General features: G+C 34.5%; 1 long non-coding RNA gene across 1 annotated transcript in view; it reads left to right on the top strand.

The window, feature by feature from the left end:
• The first annotated feature begins 13,220 nt into the window (after positions 1-13,220).
• Positions 13,221-23,883, top strand: part of LOC134735435 (uncharacterized) — a 33,764-nt gene continuing 23,101 nt past the window's right edge. Inside the window, exons 1-2 of the long non-coding RNA XR_010118556.1 lie at positions 13,221-13,324; positions 18,999-19,166. This is a non-coding gene — a long non-coding RNA (uncharacterized lncRNA). The remainder of the gene's footprint in view (positions 13,325-18,998; positions 19,167-23,883) is intronic.

Below are 23,883 nucleotides of genomic sequence, written 5' to 3'. Positions count from 1 at the left end.
TCATAATATTAAAAGCTGAGTTTTACTATGCATCTATTACAAAAAATATTTTTATGGAAATTACTAAGTTAAGAGCATCACTATTTTCTCAGACGATCTCATTTCTGAAATTGCAATTTTAACTTGTTCGTGTAAAACAGAAAGTGTCTGCAGCAGTTCTCAAGCAATTACAGGTTTATTTAGCCAATGTTGAGAACACCCCTGGGGATAAACACACAAATCACAAGGTGTATGAGTCCATTTTCACGCTGCTAATAAAGACATACCCAAGACTGGGCAATTTAAGAAGGAAATAGGTTTAATGGACTTACATTCCTCGTGTCTGGGGAAGCCTCACAATCATGGTGGAAGGCAAGGAGGAGCAAGTCACATCTTAAGTGGATGGCAGCAGGCAAAAAGAGAATTTGTGCAGGAATACTCTGCCTTATAAAGCCATCAGATCCCATGAGAATTATTCACTATCATGAGAACTATTCACTATCATGAGAACAGCATGAGAAAGACCTGCCCCTATCATTCAATTACCTCCACCTACTCCTTCCCATAACGTGTGGGAATTCAAGATGAGATTTGGGTGGGGACACAGCGAAACCATATAACAGGGGTGTCTGTGACCTGTGCTTTTTCCAAAGCAGGTTGCGGGAACTTCAGTATTTAAAGGAGAAAGAGCAAGCAGGATGGAAGAAATAGAGAGGGAGGGCAGTCAGTGAAACAAATGGCTACATTCTTATGAGACCCTGATTAGCCTCATTAAATCTACATTTTTTTTACACGCGAGAAAGCGGAGTAGAAGAAAAGGTCAATTATGCATTGGCTCCTGCTGAGTAAAGTTACATATTACATAAGATAAAGTAAACATGTTAAAAGAGGGAGCAGAAGAAAAAGTCAATTATGCATTGTCTTGCGCCCAGCAAAACTACATTTTACATAAGATGAAGTAAGCAGGTGAAATTACATCTATCTGGGAACAAAAGGAAGAAGTATTGGTGACTCAGTTCTCAGACTTAACTTTCCCTTTGGCATAGCGACTGTGGGGCCCCAAGATTGTATTTTTCTTGAACATTAGAAACTTATTTTCCCATACTCATTCCCCAACATTAACTGACATTGGCATTTGGTAGACTGTATTTCAGTTGATACCATGAGTCTAACAAATCGTTGAATACTAAGTTTAACATATTATTAAAACTAAGGGCACTGTCTTTGGAAAACATTACCAAATAGGTAAACACAGCAATTCAAAAGAGTTTTTAGAAACACCTCTCACTACTTCCAAATTTTCATAGTTTCCAGTGGTGTGAATAGCCTCTCAGTGCAAGCTGATATTGTAATGCTACTTCTCAGCGGTAGCTGTAGACTAATGATATGAGAAAGACAGAGTATGCAGAAACTATTTGAATGCATTAAGCCACTTTGAAATAAAACAGAAAAAGACCAAATAATAGAACTCTCCTATTACAGACTTGAAAATTCCTTCTAAGATGATTTTGATATTTTCACTTTTTCTGTTACAAATATTTTAAAATTACATTGGAATTTTTATAGAAATGCTCTGTGTATAGTAAGAAATCATATATTCAATCATACTTTTTATTCTTCATGTTAAAGGTGCCTTTCCAAAATACATTTCTATATTTGAAAGCTGCTGATTTGAACATACAATTAAAATCAATTTAGGGAAACAGGGTTACTTTATGAAACACTATCTGTTGGAGAAACCAGCCCCACACCACCCAGCGGGTACTCCGAGTCCAGCGGAGACAAAGGAGTTAGAAAGAGACAGAAGAAGCGTTTAAAAGGCGGGTCCAGGGGACCGGAGCATGGGAGCCTTGCTCATGGCCCACAGCTCTCGGGCTCCGCCCAATTTATTGGTTTACAAGCTCTTTGCTCTTAGGGCAGTTGGGAAGGGGAGGAAGGGATGAGGAAAAAGATTAATCAGTGAAGGAGAACTCGTGAGTCATTCGATAAGATGTATAGCAGTGGCGGTTTCTGTGAATCTCCTTGAGCAAAGGTGTGTGTCTAAACTACCTAAGATCTTCAACTTCTCAGGACTGAAATGGGTGGGAGCGGGTTTCAGGAGGAGCCAAGATGTTTGATTATACTCTTCTGCTTCAAGGGAGTGTTACATCTCCCAGCAACCTGTGGAATGCCGCTGAGCAGTTACGCTCTCGGGGCATAAAGACGTGAAGGCAACAAGGAGACTTTTCACCTCAGAGGCCGCCATGGCTTCCCATGGGTGTCTCACACAGAGGAGACCAACTCAACCGGCACCCCAGAAACTCTCTTTCCCACACTATCTTTGCCAGTGGAAAAACTAGCAATTTCAACTGGAACTGTTAATTTTATATTTACTGTTTGATAATTCACCCTAAAACATGAAAGTTACTTTCAGTACTATCATCAGTTCATAAAATCTTCACTAACTGGTCTAACCTATTCTTCCATTTCTTGCTTCATTTACCTTTACATCAAAATATATTGTATGTTTATTTAATTTCTGTATCCCTTCAGGAAATTTAAGTTCAAGAAAGCAGGAAATTTGTTTATAAGTACTGTATCTATCATGGGTGCCCAAGAAATAATAATATTTGAATCACTTCCCTGGTTGAAACAGTTCCTTCAGGAGTCAATATTTACTTTAAAAATATTACCTAACAATTACTTCAGATTATAATACTTTTTACAAAAATAATGTATTCCTCATAAAACACAGTTTATTTTGTATGTAAAACTGCGATTTACTACTAACTTTGAAGGACTTGCTCTATTTTCAAGCCATCCAAGACAATGTTGAAACAATAAGCAGGATCCAAAAAGAAGACATGAAAAATGAGCAACGTATCTTTCATTATTTGTTGAATAATCAACTGTATTATAGCAAAGGATGTCCTTTATTATTAGTTTCTCAGTGAATATTGTGCCAACAAGGACGGATGGCCAAGCAACACACAAAAACATCTGGCCACCTGGAGTGGTGTTCACTAGAGAAAACTACGGACATAGAATCAGTAGCAGGTGACCTACTCTTGGCTTTACCATAACAATGCAGCAAATCGGACATTAGACCCAGAAATCATGGCCATTCTCCCTGTTGAGAGCAGGCTAAGGATATACGAACAATATGGTCTGACCTATGTCCTGGCAGCTCACTGTTGTGGTTGGCGGTAGCACCACCTTTCTCAAGTTGTGCTCAGGTGTTAGAGCCTTGTGGACAACTTGACACAGTAGTGGTAAAATGTACTATATTTCTCCATCTTCTGGTGTAATTGGATATAAAGTGTGGGATGAAAGTACCAGCATCGATGTGTAATGTTTGACAAGGACTAGACGGTTTTCTTGGAGCACTATAAGAAACCATTTCCTTTCCTTGAAGTGGAACCCATAGAGGATGAATTTGGGACAAGTTAGTCTTCACTACTTAGCAAAATATAAAATTGGTGATGTTACTACACAGGAATAAAGACGGAAGGTTTTCAAAAAGCAATGAGGCTTGAAATAGAGGAAGTCAAATAGCAGGCTATGGAAAATTTTGCAAATATTACACATATGAAAACTTAGAGAATATTTTTTAAATTTGCATAAATCTTAGCAATTTGTATTCAATTACTAATAAAGTGGTATTTAAAAACAATTTTTTGATTTACTTATAAAAAATACATTTTGATCAATTATTCTGGATGCTAATATAAACTATGATCTTTTTTCCTCTACTCGGAAAATAATACATATAATAACATTTAATTAAAAGTGCAAAAAAGCGTCAAAAATATGTAAAGTTATTAAGTAAAGCAAATATATTATTTTCATGGATTTCATGGTTTGTAGTATTTATAAAACTTTTAAAAATTTATAATTTATCATGATACATCATTTCATTTCAAATAGTCACACTCATATTTAATTAGGTAACTTAAATTCTTTATTAATTTTTAAAGGGAATATCCCCAAACCTGGAATTACCTCTGTTAGTAAGTCCTTTTAAAAATAATAATTTCAGTTTATTTGTAGCTAAAATTTATTTTATACAATCTGCTTTTAGTAAAACTTTCACTTGTTAACATGTACACCAAAATTCAGAAAACAAGACCAGATGGGCCTTTTTATATTGTATTCAATAACTGATTTCTCTGCTCACCATCAGAGTGCAATATTCTTTAATACACAGTCACCTTGAAATTGAACTTGTACTTTTCTATTTTATCTAAGATAAGAAATAAGGCTGTCACATATATCACGTTCAGCCTACCTTAGTGTAAAGGATAAAGGTTATATCATCTCAGAAATGAAAATGTCAAATAGCAGAGTTAGGTTCAATTATCTCTGAAAAGAAATTTCTATAAATGGGCATTTGATAATAGTGAAAATCACATGATAGAATTATAAACAGTTCTGGTTTTTAAATCATCTTTGAAAAGGCATATACTACTGTATACATTTCAGATGAATAACATAAAAAGCAAACGCATGAAATTCGTTAATACAGAACAAATTTAATCAGATCTTTCAAAAGTCATAGACATGTCTTTTCTTCCTCAATGTATATTTTTGGTTAAAAGAATAAGTATAAAAATGCTTATACAAGAATTAGAATTCCAAATTAATAGCAAACCATCAGGCGCTAAGTGCTAGGAATGTGTACACAATATACAGTAATTTCTTTCCATTTTAATATTGAGTTAAACATTTTAATGGATTGGTAATTTACTTCTATGCCGAGTCCTGTTTGCTTCCTCAAATAGGGTATTGGAAATTAATGAGGTAGTATCTGGTGCTTATGGCACTAAATAACTTACTCCCTGTGCCTTATTTGTCTCCACAAGTAAGTTACATATCCAGAGCGTCATCTTTCAATTATAGCAGTTACTTTGATACTCAGGAATCACTATATATTCAGGTAAGCTTAAAAATTGCAAAATAATAATTTAAAAAAAAAACCTTGAAGAGATCTCTATAGGGTCCCTGAGCATTTCAACAGTTGAGGGGCATAAGTAGAAGGAATTAGGACAGAGGGACTTTCCAGCCCATGGGTACTGCTGGCACAATGTGTGTTGCTTAGAGTACCTGGAGTCTTGAATGTCCCCTTGCCAAAGATTAGACACAATAATGGCCGTGCTGTGAAACCAAACCTGTTTTGTTGTGTTTGTTTATTCTCTTTGATTTAATTATTTACGCATTTGTGGAATTTTGAAATTCTTGAGAGAAAGGTCTCCTTTGTTACCTATCTCAAACAATTCAATTCCATAAGTACTTTTTTTTTTTTTTTTTTTTTTTGAGACGGAGTCTCGCTCTGTCGCCCAGGCTGGAGTGCAGTGGCGCAATCTCGGCCACTCCGCCTCCCGGGTTCACGCCATTCTCCTGCCTCAGCCTCTCCGAGTAGCTGGGACAACAGGCGCCCGCCACCACGCCTGGCTAATTTTTTGTATTTTTAGTAGAGACGGGGTTTCACCGTGGTCTCGATCTCCTGACCTCGTGATCCGCCCGCCTCGGCCTCCCAAAGTGCTGGGATTACAAGCGTGAGCCACCGCGCCCGGCCCATAAGTACTTTATTAAAGACATACTATATTTCTAGACTTTCACTGAAGGTTGGGAAACTAGTTGGCTGTGCATCTGTAGAAGTCTCATCTGAGTCAAGAAAGAAGGCATGTTAATATTAATGATATTATACTCAACATTAAAATATCAACACACTATTGACAATATTATCATATAAAATATTAATAATATAGCTAGTACCTGAGTAAATTACAACAAATTTGGAGTTGCTAAAAAAAAATCAACCCTAGGTGTCAAATAAATTAAAAAGTAAACAAAGGAATTAGGGCAACATATGGACCTTATCTCTTCCAGCTTAGTGCGCCCATATAAATTATTTTATTACTTATTATAAATGAATAGAAATATCAATCTCTAAAATAGTCATTTTCAAAACACACTCTTAAACATTTAAATGCAATTGCATGAAATTTAGCTTAGGTTAAATATTGCTAACTTCTAGTTCCACAGTTCCAGCATAATAATTGAACAAGTAAGTCGCTTGAGTTGACTTAGGATAAATTATATAAAATGTCTTACGAAGACATGTGAAACACACTGAAGCTTCTATATAATGAGAAAAACAAATTTCATAGAAAATATTTCTCAACATTTCTGAAACCCTGATTAAATGTGTTAATCAAAGAATGCTAAAAACCAGTGCAGTCTTCTCCATTGTCACATCAGGTATCTAATTTAGAATAATAACTACATGTCTTTCTTACTTCACAGCTTAATGAACAATAAGACGATTTATTTTAAAGCACATTCATATCCTGCATTTCAAGTACAGCAGGAATAAAGAAAACCATTTATGTTTGTTGCATGTTAATATATTTACTGTCCTCCACACCCGATCACCATGGCAAATAAACAATTCTATTTCCCCCAGCAGTATTATGTTATGAGATCAGACAGCTTAATATTAAGACAAATAATATTATTTGAATTAATTATTTTTGGATTCCCTGAGCTACTAAATGGAACTAATTCTTTATCAAAGATCAGAAGAGATTAATTATTTGGCACAAATGGCTAAGCTAGGGGATTTGGATCCTCAGAGATATCCTTACCCTGGAAAAAAAAAATCTGTGAAAGCATTCCAGGAGCTTCAGTGAGATTATTTTCTATCATAAAGACAGGCTTAGACATTGCATACATCAAGAATTGTTAATACAAAGTATCTAAGTAAAATTTTTCTACTATGGTATTACTCAATTTAGCCTACAGAGGAGCGGGCTAAGTTTGCAATTCATAAACTAGTTCTTTTATATCAGTTATTAATTTTAGATGTTCATTTTATTCAGGAAAATGCTACATACAACTCATCTCAAAGGTACCACGGAAATAAGTAAGGCCTGGGTGATTCTCTGGGCATCTCAATTGACCACGATATTGGAGAGTTGGAGGAGTTACCATCATGAATAGCATAGAGCACATGTTGCATTTTCTTCAGTGAGAGTTTGTGGTTCTAGATATTTATTGTTGTCTTAAAATACAGCATATCCTACAAAACCCTGTTTTGATTTAGTTAGATGACAATTTGAGTTATAAAACTTTTAAAATAATTTGTAGGATTTAAGATAACTTACCAATCTTATGTTAATAGCAACAGATTCTCAATGGTAAAGGAAGAAAAATTATATATTATAAATCTCAATATAGGATTGTCTTGGCTATGCGGGCTCTTTTTTGGTTCCGTACGAACTTTAAAGTAGTTTCTTCCAATTCTGTGAAGAAAGTCATTGGTAGCTTGATGGGGATGGCATTGAATCTGTAAATTACCTTGGGCAGTATGGCCATTTTCATGATACTGATTCCTCCTATCTATGAGCATGGAATGTTCTTCCATTTGTTTGTGTCCTCTTCTATTTCATTGAGCAGTGGTTTGTAGTTCTCCTTGAAGAGATCCTTCATATCCCTTGTAAGTTGGATTCCTAGGTATTTTATTCTCTGAAGCAATCATGAATGGGAGTTCACTCAAGATTTGGCTCTCTGTTTGTCTGTTATTAGTGTATAGAAATACTTGTGATTTTTGCACACTGATTTTGTATCCTTGTCAAAACCACAATGAGATACCATCTCACACCAGTTAGAATGGTGATCATTAAAAAGTCAGGAAACAACAGATGCGGGGGAGGATATGCAGAAATAGGAACGCTTTTGCACTGTAGGTGGGAGTGTAAATTACTTCAACCATTGTGGAAGACAGTGTGGCAATTCCTCAAGGATCTAGAACTAGAAATACCATTTGACCCAGTGATTCCATTACTGGGTGTATACTCAAAAAATTATAAATCATTCTACTATAAAGACACATGCACACATATGTTTATTGCAGCACTATTCACAATAGCAAAGACATGGAAACAACCCAAATGTCCATCAATGATAGACTGGATAAAGAAAATGTGGCATACATACACCATGGAGTACTATGCAGCCATGAAAAAGGATGAGTTCATGTCCTTCACAGAGACATGGATGAAGCTGGAAACCATCATTCTCAGCAAACTAACACAGGAACAGAAAACCAAACACCACATGTTCTCACTCATAGGTTGGAACTGAACAATGAGAACACAAGGACACAGAGTGGGGAACATCACACACCAGGGCCTGTCAGGGGGTGAGGGGCTGGGGGAAGGATAGCAGTAGGAGAACTACCTAATGCAGATGACAAGTCTATGGCTGCGTCAAGCCAACATGGCACATGTATACCTGTGTAACAAACCTGCATATTGTGCACATGTACCCTAGAAATTAAAGTATAATTAAAAAAACCTCAATATAGTGATAACAGATAACTGTTACTTAATTATTCTAAGTAAAATTTGTATAATTTTAACAAGTCACAGACAGTTTTGAGTATGACTTTAGTACAAAGGAAAATGAACAATTAAGGATTTTTTTATTTCCCAGAATATGTGCATTTGAATAAATAGTTTTCAATATAAATAATGTCACAGTCAAAAGCATAGTTGATAATTTGGATATCACTCAGTAAGAAAAGGAAACAAAAAACAAACAAAAATATAGCAAATAAAAAAACATAATTTTTGAATTATGTTTCTAATACCTCTTGGCTTAATTTTTCAGTGTAAATTATTTTATTTTCCTATTGAAATTTATTCATCTATAAAATATGCATTTAATAATTTATTCATCTATAAAGCATCACTATTCCAATATAGTCATAAATATATCACAGAAAAGTTTACTGGACTAAGGTTTGATATCAGTGCCTTCTAGTTTACAGTTTTCATTTGAAAAATGAGACATTGGAGATAGATCTATTTAAAATATTTAGTAAGATGTCTTATGAAACCATTGAAATTGGGAACCAGCTACAGGGCAGAAAAAATTTTCATATATACATTTTTTACATATGTATACACATATAGTGCTTAGACCCTTGAACAATTTGAATCTGTAGACACACTTTCTAGCCTCCAAGTAAATTTTGAAACCCAGGGGAATGAATACCCAGCAGATGGCTACATAAACATAGCACTCAGATAGTTGAGTAGTTCCTTTACATTGCCATCTGCCTTGTAATCCTTTCAGAGATTGAAATCTTTCAACTATAAAATGTTCTGCCAAGATTTCAGAATGCCCATCAGCTTGACTAACAGGTAAGAAGAAATCTGCAATGGATAAAACATTTCTTAATATAAATTTTCTAGAAAAAATTAATATGTTTAAAATTAATTAAATCTATTATTATGTCAAGCTTTAGTAGCACAATCACATTTACAGTCACATAGCCATCTGCTAGTATTTGCATAGTCATACCTCCTGGGTTTCAAAAACTTATTCCACAAAGATCACAGTGTTTGTCAGTGTACTTGCACACCTGTCAATCAGTTCTGCTCTCTAAATATGCAGAAAATAAACGTAGGGGAGAGGAGAAATCAACCTAGGTTTCTTAATGTATCAAAAGTGATTCATAATTCCAATCAATGATGAAACAGAGCATTTTGGATTTCTTTATTATACTGGTTTTTATTAATTTAAGACACTAAAACCATTTCTAATGTTTGTTTCTATATTATTTTAAAACAGGTGAAGCCAGGCGAGTTGGCTCACTCCTGTAATCCCAGCACTTTGGGACGCCGAGGCAGGCTGATCACGAGGTAAGGAGTTTGAGACAAGCCTGGTCAACACGGTGAAACCCTGTCTCTACTAAAGATACAAAAAATTAGCCGGTCGTGGTGGTGCGTGCCTGTAATCCCAGCTACTCTGGAGACTGAGGCAGGAGAATTGCTTGAACCTGGGAGGCAGAGGTTTCAGGGAGCCAAGATTACCATTGCATTCCAGCCTGAGTGACAGGGCGGGCTCTGTCTCAAAAAAAAAAAAAAAAAAAAAAGGTGAGAAAAGCTGGGTGTAGCAGCTCACGCCTGTAATCCCAGCACTTTGGGAGCCTGGGGCAGCAAGATTGCTTGAGGCCAGGAGTTTGAAACGACCCTAGGCCACATAGAGACACCCTGTCTCTACAAAGAATAAAAATGAACTAGTCAAGTAAGGTGTCTCTGGCTAGTAGTCTTAGCTGCTAGAGAGGCTGAGGCTGGAAGATTGCTTGAGCCTAGGAGTTCAAGGTTACAGTGAGCTGTAATTACACCACTGCACTTTAGCCTGGGTGACAGAGCAAGACCGTGTCTCTAAAAGTAAAAATAATAAAAAAGTAAATAAATATATTTTTTAAATGGGGGAAAATACTTCTTTCCATGCAAAATATGTACTGAGTTATTAAGGATTGTTAATGAGAATGTTTTTGATATCTATTGTACTATCTACTCTATATATATATATATTCTATTTTTTCTATAATACAAGGATATATGTAAACATATGTGTACTTGTTTATTCTATAAAACTAAACCAGGATATAACCCTGACTGTCCTAAAATTGGAAAGTCATAGGCATCAAGCACTGTATTTAAATTTGTGAGTATGTATGTGTGTATGTGTGTTTATGTGTATGTGAGTGTTTGCATATATACAAACTACAAACATTGTCCAGTAATCATTTACTATTTTTTGTTCCTAGAAACCTACACAACGAAAGGGTAAAAAAGGATTTGCAATGAAAATTACAAAATAATTAGAATTCGATAATAATAAAAATGTACATCTAGCTAAAGAGTATTCATAGGCAAATTTAGAGCATTGATACCTGCATTAAAAATGAGAATAGATATAAATAAAAAGAAGCTAAAATAAAACAGCATATTTAAATTCAAGTTTGTAAGATAAATAAAAGTAAAACATGAGAAACTTAAAAAACAAAAGTTAGTTTATTAAAAAATAATAAAATAATAAAACCCTAGAAAATTGCTCAAGATAAAAAAACCCCACAAACTATCAATATCAGGAATGAGACAAAACCACCAACATGGATCTTACGTGTTAAAAAGCTGGTGAGAGGATATGATGTGCAACTTCATTACAACTCATACATTTCACAATTTAGCTGAAGACAACCAAGTCCTTAACAAATCCAACTTGACAAAACAATACATAAAGAGATAGAAAAGCTATATTGTTACACATCTCTTATATAAGTTGGAGCTATAGCCAAAAACCTTCTGCAAAGAATTTCCAGGCCCAGATGTATTTACTGGTCAATTCTTCCTAATATTTATTTGAAATAATAACAATCTTATACAACCTTTGCTGGAAAACAAAAGGGAAATATAAATTGATATCATTTTATAAGCTCATGCAGAATTTAGGCCTTATAAATCAAACTTTAGAAAGAATATTATAATAAAAGCAAAATTATAGGGCACTATCTCTCATGAGCTAGCCCTAAAAGTTCTGTGCAAAATTCTGTGCAAGAATATAGAAAAATGATAAAAATTAATCGATACATTTTACCTCTTTAATAGAATAAGTGAATAAAAAAGTACTCATTTCAATAGAGGCAGAAAAACAGTTGACTGAAGTACATATCCATGAAATATTTATAAAATGTATTATAAAAAATTACAGATTAAATGAAACATTAATTTAATAAAGAGTATACATATAATAGTAACTCCTACCTAGCATCATACTTAATTATGAAATATTGAACACTGTCCCTCTGAGTTCATGAACAATTCAAAATGTTAATTATAATTACTTCTGTTCAAATTATCCTTAATGTCCATTAAGGCAAGAAGAAAAAAATGTATAAAAGCTGATTTTAGAAGGATAGATATTTACAGTAATTACAAATGACATGATTTTGTAATAGAATAATTCAAAAGAATCTACAAACTTTTAAAAATAAAAAATAAAAGGTAATAAGTGAATAAGGAATTTAGCAAAGTCCGCGAGCAATATTCAAAACATTTAACTTTCTTTCTATTAACAGCTAATAATTAGAAAGTGCAACTTTATAAAAATCTACAAAGATGTGTTAAATCTTTACGTTGAAATTTAAAAATATTGGACAAAAACTAAGGAAACCCTATAGAATGGAAGGATATTATATTTATATATTTATAGATTGGATGATCCAAATCTGTTATTATTCAGATTTCTACATTGATACAGAATACACACACACACACACACACACGTACTCATATATATATATGCATATACATGATTATATATGTTTTATGTATAGCTGTGCATATGTAAACACACACGCACACAGAGAGAGACATTTATTTTAAGGAATTGGCTCATATGAATGTGAAGTCTGACAATCTGAAAATCTGCAGAGCAGACTGGCTCTGCATTCATTCCAGGAAGACCCAGGAAGAGTTGATGTTGCAGCTCAAGTCCAAAGGTAGTGTAAAGGTTGAATTTCCTTATAAAATTTGATTACAGTATCCATTTGTGATAAATTGCATATCTCTATTACCAAATCTTACCGTGTACTATAAGTGCTCTCTTTACTACTGGGAATAGTTACTAGTGTCTTTAAATCTATTGAGATTAGATAACGAATTATAGAAGCTCCAAAATCATTTCAAAACACTCATCCTAAGGTTTTTCTATTCTGAAACCAATCTCAGTACCAAGATGCCTACTCATCTCAGACTGTTATTTGGAGTCAATATAAGTTTAAGAAGAAGCTCCAAATGTTTTCCATTGTTTTGGAGATAAAAACATTAATTCTGAAATTCATGTGGAAAATGCAAAGTTACTATAATAGTTTAATAGTCTTAAAGAATAACAAATTTGAGAAATCATGATATAAGATACAAAACTTAATATAAGGATACAACAATTCAGGCAATATGATTTTTGCATATGAGTAGATACCAGAAAAATATACATAATATGTATTCTTAGTGTGAGTAAGGTTGGATATTCATATTACACTTATCTTTTCCCACTGCATTTCTTATAGTTTCATACTCTTAATGGTTTATTTTAATTAACAAAACTCTATAATTATAAAACAGCCCAATATGTTGATCTCTTACTCTATGATTAGTGATTTTTGTGTTCTGTTGAAGACACAAATTTTTGAAGATAATCCCCTTTATTTTCTTTCTATTAGCATTATTATTTTAACATTCACATTGGTCTGTCATTAATCTCAAAGTATTTATTTACATGTGTGGTTTAATATGGCCATAATGGTTTCTAGGTTTGTTTTTGTTTTTGTTCTGCTTATAGATGTCTAATTGACACAGCACTATTTATTTCAAAAGGCAATGCTTCTCTGTTGAATTGCAGAGGTGTCTGTGCCACAAAGTAGGCAATACTAACGAGCAGACTTCACTTTAATCTGGACAAATAAAAGCCTACACAAGGAGCCTTGAACCATAGGATACCCACAACCAATGTGAGTGGTGCCCCTTCTGAGGTAGCTTGATGAATTATTTTTAGAAATTTTCATTAGTAATATGGTGTGAGCTTGAGATTAAAAGAATAAGGGAAGATTAAAGAGATTAACTTATTCAGTTCACCTTCAATTATTCACTCTGATTTCTTTCCTTGTTCTGAAAACTTCTCCCTCATAACGCTGTACTAACGAGTCTCCCCATGGGCGTGCTCTCAATTTGAATGTAAACACTTGAGGGACATATCTGGGTTTCAATACCTTCCTCTCTAGGTTTCGTACCCAAGACTGTCTTTTGTGTGTGTGTGTTGTATTGTGAAATGATTGTATCGATACAAAACCTCCTTTGTGTCAAGTGTTGTGGGTTCAGAACTTTTTCCTACTATTTCCACAGAGAGGTTGGAAATTGAAAAATATGAGATTTAATTTGAATAATATATTGGACATTACCACATTTTAAATGAAATTTTGTGATTAATAATTATTTGTTGAATCAATTCTTCCTGATATATTGTATGCTAAAACACACTAGTTGATTTTTTGAAAGTTGAGAATCTAGGAGTTGATGAGATATAACAGGATGCATATAACATTCCTGATAAAACAACAAGTACAAACAACCATAAAAAAAATAGTCCTTGAAGAATAACCTTATACATATTTGAACATAAACTTGTAGTTAATTGAAATAATATCAAATGTTATTTGCTTATTTATCTAAACTTCTTTTTAATATTAGAATAAGCATACTCATAGTAGACAATTTCAAAAACATATTTTGACAAAATCTCTAGATTATTAAAAATGAGTTTTGTTGCTTAAAGGTCAATTGCAATTTGTAAATGTTTACATACTTCAAAGTGAATGCTTCCTTTCTAATTGATTGCCATTTAAAAAGTATTTTACTATGAGAGCTATTTGGTTTTTGAGTTGCTTTACTTTGACATCTTTAAAAAAGTCATCTTTCTTATCTGTTTTATTATTTCCTTTATTTTTTGTGTAGAAACACTGGTTTAAATCATTGAAGTAGCTTCACTACTACTAATCAGAACTAAAATAATTAAATATCTAGCTATTTATCCTGGAAATGCACACAAAAAGTGTTATACTCTGACTCAAAATCCTCAGATAGGCCACACACTTCATTAGATATATATTAGAATATTTCCACCTACTGTATACTTTTCCTTATGTAACCATTTTTGCTGCATTATTGGTAGATAGCCTAAAATTGTAAGCTCATTGCAAATACTATTTTTATTTGTTTGATGCTTTTTGTTAAAATTACAACGCAAAAGATTATGGTGGAACTTTCAAAATTATATTTTTAAAAATACATACGTTTAATAGATTGAAACATGAATAATAATTTTAGAATGCATATTTTAGATATTTATTTTTTTGACTGGCCATATGAAACAGCATTACTACATGAAAGGACCAATGTTTGGTGGTATACTCAAATCACCTATAATTGAAAAAGAAGAAAAATCAATCAAACAAACACCAGATACCCATTTTAAAAAGTTGAAGTAATAGTGTTATAATGAAATAAAAACAATATGCTCTGAATGGTCCTAGAAGAGATTAATATGACTGGGCTGGGATATATTTTAAGGAGGTGATTTGTTGGTTTAAGCGAGATAAGTATTTTGAAGGCATTTTCGTAGAAGAGAAAAATGGGAAGGCATAAAAGTTTGAAAGCAATGAAGAACAAACAGAGAAAAAAACAGTTTTAATGAGAGCACAGCGGAAGTTAAAATGGCTTGATAGTGTGTGTCCATATAGGAATGGGGATTGAGGTGGGCACTGTCCATTTTGTAACCGGAAATGAATTCAGTGAGAAACACAGTAACAGTAGATATATTTCAATAAAGAAAAATATGACATAAATCTATAAGAAAAGCAAAAAATAACAGCATTGAGAAAGAAGAATTGGAGTAATGAGAGAAAGGGTATTGAAAAAAAAGTATCAAGCTATATTATCCCTATTCTGGTGAGATATATGGAAATCTAAATCAGAGGTGACAAAGACAATGAATAGAATTTATTGATCAGTTTGAAAAATATTGCCTATGAAAAACTTCACAGTTTGAAAACTGTGTGAATGTTTATTTGCTTTTGTTAAAAGCAGGTCAAAAATATCTCCTACATTTTGATCCTTATTGATAATGGTAGTGCATTTTATAGGGAGTCTAATTAGATGGCTTCACAGTTGAAGTTGGTGAAACTATTATTATCATACACTGCTTAGCTATTTTAATTATTACTGTTACAATTTATGAACACTGCACTACAAAGTGTATAGAAAATGCATTACAATCTATATTGTCTTGAATATTTTACTGAAAAAATAAAGAATAGATGGCTAATTTGGCATGTAAAAATAATAAGATAACAAAAATAGATTCCCACCCTCATGCTACTAACCAACATAAACCCAGCTCTGTATGATTAAACATTTAACTGTAAATAATTAAAACTATTAGAGAAAACTGTAGTAAAAGAGATGGTATTTGATATAAGATATAAAAACATTGACATAATTTTTTTAATTTAAAGGGAAACAAATGAGGTCTCTTCATGCTACATATTAGAATACATGCAAGGTGCATTAGAAAGTTAAATTTCAAAAATAATAAATTTATTTGAAGGGTATAAGCTTTGAAAATTTAAAAACCATGTTGAAAATTTAAAAACCGTGACAAAGAACAAAATATAATAATAATTATGAGTAGATGTAACTGCATATAATTAAATTTGTAAATATTAAAATGAAATTAAAATACATTTGGTAAACTGAAATGAATTATTTTATAAAAATTATAATGAAAACTTTGTAGTTTTAATATAATAGGCACAAACAAATAAATTAGGAAAAAAAATTGTGGCAAAAGACCTCAACAGACTATTCACATAAAAGAAAATACATACGAGTAATAACATTTGAAATGTTTTCAAAATAAGTGAAATAATGAGTAATCTGTTTGCTTATTAGGAAAACATTTCCAGCTGATAACACTTAAAACTATACACATTGCACACAAACAGACATTCTTAAGGTCTGCTGTCAGAAGAAAATGTTTGATAAAATTTGAAGTCTTTTTGAATGAAAATTGTAAATCCCCTATATTTCCAACAAGATTTTAAGAAACATATCTTGAACATTAGAAAATATCTTGAGGCTGTACTTACAATTTTAACATAAGAATATTGGCAGAATATTTTAATTCTGCAGATAAAATAACAGCTCACTTAATTTATATGAACAATATTTTCTCTGCAATGTAAAAAAATTGATACAAAAAAGTAAAATATAGAAACATTATAATGTCATATATAATTATTGGAATTATGAGTAAATTATTTTGTATCTTGCTGTTTTTGCAATTGTTGTTATTGTTCACTGCTAGATTTATTTACTACGCACAGTATATACCAGTTTGTCAGCTATTTTGCACGTGTAATTTCATTTGATATTCAAAAACATCCATGCACAATATATCATTCCTTCTTTTGCAAATGAGTAAAATAAAAGTAGCGGAAAATATTTTAATCTAGTATTACCTTACTTTGAAACCTGTGTTCTTTATACTGTCTCTGGCATTTTCTGCTTTCCTTTATTTTCTGGCTATTCCATATCATTTTTATGAAAATGAATGTCTATTGAATATAAAACACCTACCATGTGTCTCAAATGGTCCTAGACTCTGCAACTCTATGTTGCTGTACAAGGTTTCAAAGCAGATTTGGAACAGCAAAAATTGTTTTGACTAATTAATATCAGTGACACAGTTTTTAAGACCTTATCTATTTAATCATTTAGGCTTAATTTAATTTAAACCTTATCTATTTGACAACAGGCAAGAAACATTAACAAGGTGAAAGAATTCACATATCCTTATCTAAATTTTTTTAACTCATCATTCCATATTTATCTGAATTCCATTGTTTCTAAGAATTGGGATCCTAAATCCACTTCACAGCCCAGACCTAAGATTAACCCCTTTACACACATCTCCACTGTGCTTTGAGTGAATCCAAAACACAGCTTCTGCCGCGTGTTGTGGCTCACACCTGTAATCCCAACGCTTTGGGGGGCCAAGATGGGAAGATCGCTTGAGCTCAGGAGTTAAAGATCAGCCTGGTCAACATGGCGAAACCCTGTCTCTACAAAAAATACAAAAATTAGCCTGGAATGTTGGTGCATACCTGTGGTCTTAGCTACTCAGAAGGCTGAGGCAGGAGGATCACCTAAGCATGGGCGGTCAAGGCTGCAGTGAGCCAAGACTGCACCACTGCACTACATCCTGGGTGATGCAGCAAGACCCTGTCTCATGAATAACAGAAATCACTGCTTCCTTTATACTTTACCTGAACTTCGCCTCTCTCAAAAATTCAAAAAATAACCCTGTCTCTTTCTTTGCTTGGTGAGAGGCTGCACTTTTATTTATGTTTTTGCTTGCCCATGCAAGAATTAAATTCAACCATTCTTTTTAAAAAATGTGTTGATTTATGATGTGACAATTGGGAATTTCTACAGAGATATTAACTTGGAAATCTTTGCCCGGTGGAACATTGGGCTTTCTGATATTAACAGTACTTGTTCTCAGAGCCTTTTGTATTCCTGGTCCAGGTGTCTTTGGTCATTTCATGTCAAATGAGTTATTTAAAGGTAATTTGAATTCTAATCAATATTTACATCTCTTGATACTAAATTTAGTAAAACCAATTTTATTAACTGAGAATTTAAAGGACACCTCTGAGATTATTCCTCTGATTTATCTCTTTAGGGAGCTCAAGAGGTAAGCCTCTGCTTTATTAATACTTTTTATCTTTTATTATGTTCATTTAATATAAAATGAAGATAAATGTATCTTTTTGTTGTTCTGTGGTTTCTTTTTCCTGATTGTCCTAATTTTCATGGGGTTTAGAAAATAGCACTAATTTTTAAAATATTTTTCTACTTTCCTCTGTGATACAAGTAAATGGGTCTTTCTAGACTGGCAGGTGCCCCTCTCTGAGCACTGTATCCATGTAGAGTTTCTCTATCCTGGCGATCTAGATTTGACTCATTATTTTGATTAACATAGTAAAACTTTGTTTCCATATTTCAGTGGCAAACATCTTGCAGTTAATAATATAATATACTCTAAAAATATATTATAGATAATAGTTACAATTATTTGCATGGTGCTGATGGAAATGTCCAAAGTTTAGGAAATTTTTAACAGTTTCCACTAGAAAGTGCCTAAACTGACTTTCCCTTTTCTTGTGACAAAATTGTATTCATCTAAGTTTCCCTTCCTTCTTGCAAAGAGAATATAATTAGCCTTTTACAGTGGACTGTGACTAACTGTAAATCTGTTCGTAACCAACTTTCTTTCATACTCTTTCTCTTTGGAAACTTGGAGCTTAATTTCTTATAAAAATTACATCATCATGTGCACTATATTGCAAGATCTAGTCTAGATAAATATATACAATATAAAATAATTATTATTTGCATAATAAGGCCTCTTAAATTTTTTGGAAATTACATGCTAATTGGTATATAGATAATACTAATAAGCATTCCCATACATTTTAAATTAAAAAATAAAAACATAGGACCAGGGTGGAGAAATAACCAATACATTAAATGATCTAATTTTACTAAAATATGTTTCTGTTGTAGCTGAAGCTCTGAGTTAAGTTAGTTGTGTTGGCTGCTAAGTTACAAGACAAGGAGGAAAACTGAAATTCCAGCACTTATTTTAAAAAACTCAAGTTTTGTGATTCCCGGGCAAAATGGCTGAATAGGAATACCTCTGGTCTGCACTTCCCAGCGAGACCAATGCAGAAGGTGAGTGATTTCTACATTTCCAACTGAGGTACCCTGCTCACTTCATTGGTACTGGTTAGACGGTGGGTGCAGCCCACAGAGGGTGAACAGAAGCAGGGTGGGCATCACCTCACCTGGGAAGAGTAAAGGGTCAGGGAACTCCCTCCCCTAGCCAAGGGAAACCATGAGGGAGTGTGCCATGAGGGACAGTGATATCTGGCCCAGATACTATGCTTTTCCCACAGTCTTCACAACCCATAGACCAGGAGATTCCCTCAGGTGCCTGCACTTCCAGGGGCCTGGGTTTCAAGCACAAAACTGAGAGGCCATTTAGGCAGACACCAAGCTAGCTGCAGGAGTTTTTTTTTTTCATACTCCAGTATCACCTGGAGCGCCAGTGAGACAGAACCATTCACTCCCCTGGAAAGGGGGCTGAAACCAGGGAGCCAAATGGTCTTGCTCAGTGGATCCCACCCCCATGGAGCCCAGCAAGCTAAGACCCACTGGCTTGAAATTCTCACTGCCAGCACAGCAGTCTGAATTCAACCTGGGACACTCAAGTTTGGTGGGAGGAGGGGTGTCCACCATTACTGAGGCTTGAGTAGGTGGTTTTTCCCTCACAGTTTTAACAAAGCCACCAGGAAGTTCAGACTGGGTGGAGTACACCCCAGTGCCGCAAAGCCACTTTAGGCAGACTGCCTTTCTAGATTCTTCCTCTCTGGGCAAGGTATCTTTGAAAGAAAGGCAGCAGCCCTAGTCAGGGGCTTATACATAAAACTCCTATCTTCCTGGGACAGATCACCTGAGGGAAGGGGTGGCTATGGGGACACCTTCAGCAGACTTAACGTTCTTGCCTGCAGACTCTGAAGAGAGCAGCAGACTTTTCAGCACAGTGCTAAAGCTCTGCTAAGGGACAGACTGCCTCCTCAAGTGGATCCCTGACCCCAGTGCCTCCTGATGGGGAAACAACTCCCATCAGGGGTCAACACACACCTCATACAGGAGAGCTCTGGATGCCATCTGGCGGGTACCCCTCTGGGACAAAACTTCCACAGGAAGGAGAAGGCAGCAATTTTTGCTATTCTGCAGACTCTGCTGGTGTTACCCAGGCAAACAGGATCTGGAGTGGCTCCCCAGCAAACCCCACCAGAAATGCAGAAGAGGGGCCTGACTGTTGCAAGGCAAACTAACAAAGAGAAAGCAATAGCATCAACATCAACAAAAGGATAACCGTGCAAAAACTCCATCCAAAGGTCACCAACAGCAAAGACCAAAAGTAAATAAATCCATGAAGATGAGGTAAAAGCAGCACAAAAAGGCTGAATCTTCCAAAAACCAGAATGCCTCCCCTCCTCTAAAGGATCACTACTCCTCCCCAGCGAGGGAACAAAACGGGATGGAGAAAGAGTTTGACAAATTGACGGAAGTAGGCATCAGAAAGTGAGTAATAACAAACTGCTCCGAGCTAAAGGAGCATGTTTTAACCTAATGCAAGGAAGCTAAGAACCTTGCTGAAAGGTTAGAGGAATTGCTAACTAGAATAACCAGTTTAGAGAAGAACATAAATGACTTGATGGAGCTGAAAAACACAGCATAAGAACTTTGTGAAGCACACACAAGTATCAATAGCCAAATTGATCAAGTGGGGGAAAGATTATCAGAGATTCAAGATCAACTTAATGAAATAAAGCATGAATACAAGATTAGAGAAAAAATAATAAAAATAATTGAACAAATCCTCCAAGAAATATGGGAATATGTGAAAAGACCAAGCCTATTTTGATTGGTTTACCTGTAAGTGATGGGGAGAATGGAACCAATTTGGAAAACACACTTCATGATGTTATCCAGGAGAACTTCTTCAACCTAGCAAGACAGGCCAACATTCAAATTCAGGAAATACAGAGAACACCACAAACGTACTCCTTAAGAAGAGCAACCCCAAGACCCATAATTGTCAGATTCGCCAAGGTTGAAATAAAGAAAAAAAATGTTAAGGGCAGCCAGAGAGAAAGGTCAGGTTACTCACAAAGGGAAGCTCATCAGACTAACAGCAGATCTTTCCACAGAAACCCTGCAAACCAGAAGAGAGTGGGGGCCAATATTGAAAATTCTTGAAGAAAAGATTTTTCAACCCAGAATTTCATATACAGCCAATCTAAGCTTCATAACTGCAGGAGAAATAAAATGCTTTACAGACAAGCAAATGCTGAGAGATTTTGTCACCACCAGACCTGCCTTACAAGAGCAACGACACTCAGACACAGGGCAGGGATCATCACACCCTGGGGCCTGTCATGGGGTAGGGGGAGGTGGGAGGGATAGAATTAGGGGAAATACCTAATGTAGATGATGAGTTTATGGGTACAGCAAACCAACATGGTACATGTATACCTATGTAACAAACCTGCATTTTGTGCACATGTACCCTAGAACTTAAAGTATAATAATAACAAAAAAATGCACAACTACATGGAAACTGAACAACTTGTTTCTGAATGACCATTGGGTAAATAATAAAATTAAGGTAGAAATAAATAAGTTATTTGAAACCGATGAGAATAAAGACACAACACACCAGAATCTCTGGGACACAGCTAAAGCAGTGTTTAGAGGGAAATTTATAGCACTGCATGACCACAGGAGAAAGTGGGAAAGATTTAAAATCTACACCCCTTACATCACAATTAAAAGAAGTCGAGAAGCAAGAGCAAACGAATTCCAAAGGTAGCAGAAGACAAGATGTAACTAAGATCAGAGAAGAAGTGAAGTAAATAGAGACACGAAGAACCCTTCAAAAAATCAGTGAATCCAGGAGCTGGTTTTTTGAAAGGATTAGGAAAATAGATAGACTGCCAGCCAGACTAATAAAGAAGAAAATAGAGAAGAATCAAATAGGCACAATAAAAAACGTCAAAGGGGAGATCACCACTGATCCCACAAAAATACAAACTACCATCAGAGGATACTATAAACACCTCTATGAAAATACACTAGAAAATCTAGAAGAAATGGATAAATTCCTGGACACATACCACTCCCAAGACTAAACCAGGAAGAAGTCAAATCCCTGAAGAGAACAATAACAAGTTCTGAAATTGAGGCAATAATTAATAGCCTACCAACCAAAAAAAGCCCAGGACCAGATGGATTCACAGCAGAATTCTATCAGAGGGACAAAGAGGAGCTGGTACCATTCCTTCTGAAACTATTCCAAACAATAGAAAAAGAGGGAATCTTCCATAACTTATTTTATGAGGCCAGCATCATCCTGATTCCAATACCTGGCAGAGACACAACAAAAAAAAGAAAATTTCAGACCAATATCCTTGATGTACATTGATGCTAAAATCCTCAATAAAATACTGACAAACCAAATCCAGCAGCAGATTAAAAAGCCCCTCCACCATGATCAAGTTGGCTTTATCCCTGGGATGCAAGTATGGTTCACCATATGAAAATTAATAAATGTAATCAATCACATAAACAGAACCAATGATGAAAAAACACATGATAATCTCAATAGATGCAGAAAAAGACTTCCATAAAATTCAACACCACTTCATGTTAAAAATTCTCAGTAAACTAGTTACTGATGGAACATATCTCAAATAATAAGAACTATTTACGATAAAACCAGAGCCAATATCATACTGAATGGACAAAAGCTGGAAATATTCCCTTTGCAAACCAGCACAAGACAAGGATGCCCTCTGTCACCACTCCTATTCAACATAGTATTGGAAATTCTGGCCAGGGCAATCAAGCAAGAGAAAGAAATAAACAGTATTCAGTTAGGAAAAGGGGAAGTCAAATTGCTGTGTTTCCAGATGACATGTTATATATTTAGAAAACCTCATTGTCTCAGCCCAAAATCTCTTTAAGCTGATAAGAAACTTCAGCAAAGTCTCAGGATACCAAATCAATGTGCAAAAATTACAAGCATTCCTATACACCAATAATAGACAAACAGAGCTAAATTATGACCAAACTCCCATTCACAATTGCTACAAAGAGAAAAAAATACTAGGAATACAACTTACGAGGGATGTGAAGGACCTCTTCGAGGAGTACTACAAACCACTGCTCTACAAAATAAGAGAGGACACAAACAAATGGAAGCATTTCATGCTCATGGATAAGAAGAATCAGTATTGTGAAAATGGCCATACTGTCCAATGTAATGTAGAGATTCAATGCTATCCCCATAAAGCTACCATTAACTTTCTTCACAGAATTGGAAAAAAACATTTAAATTTTGTATGGAACTGAAAAAGAGCCTGCATAGCCAAGACAATCCTAATCAACAAGAACAAAGCTGGAGGCATCATGCTACCTGACTTCAAACTACACTATAAGGCTACAGTAACCAAAACAGCATGGTACTGGTGCCAAAACAGATGTATAGACCAATATAACAGAACAGAGGCCTCAGAAATAACAACACAAATCTACAACCATCTGAGCTTTGGATTTACATAATATATAATTTATATATATATATATTTATGTGTTTATATATTATAATATATAGTTTATATATAATAAATTGTGTCTCTAAATTTAAGCTAGGTGAATTAATTCAAATTAATGAACCACAATAGACATCTCTAGTACATTGCAATGAAAATTTTTGGTACTTAGAAGTAATCTTGTGATTAAAGTTGTGAGAAATAGAAAACACCTACCTGGTGAGAAAGACATTTTAAAAGGTAGTTCACAAGCCTACAAAACTTAA

This window comes from Symphalangus syndactylus, chromosome 21 (assembly GCF_028878055.3).
Source record: "Symphalangus syndactylus isolate Jambi chromosome 21, NHGRI_mSymSyn1-v2.1_pri, whole genome shotgun sequence".
Classification (NCBI taxonomy): domain Eukaryota; kingdom Metazoa; phylum Chordata; class Mammalia; order Primates; family Hylobatidae; genus Symphalangus; species Symphalangus syndactylus.
The sequence above is the reverse complement of the archived record's forward strand: the minus strand, read 5'-3'. Positions and strand labels throughout refer to the sequence as shown.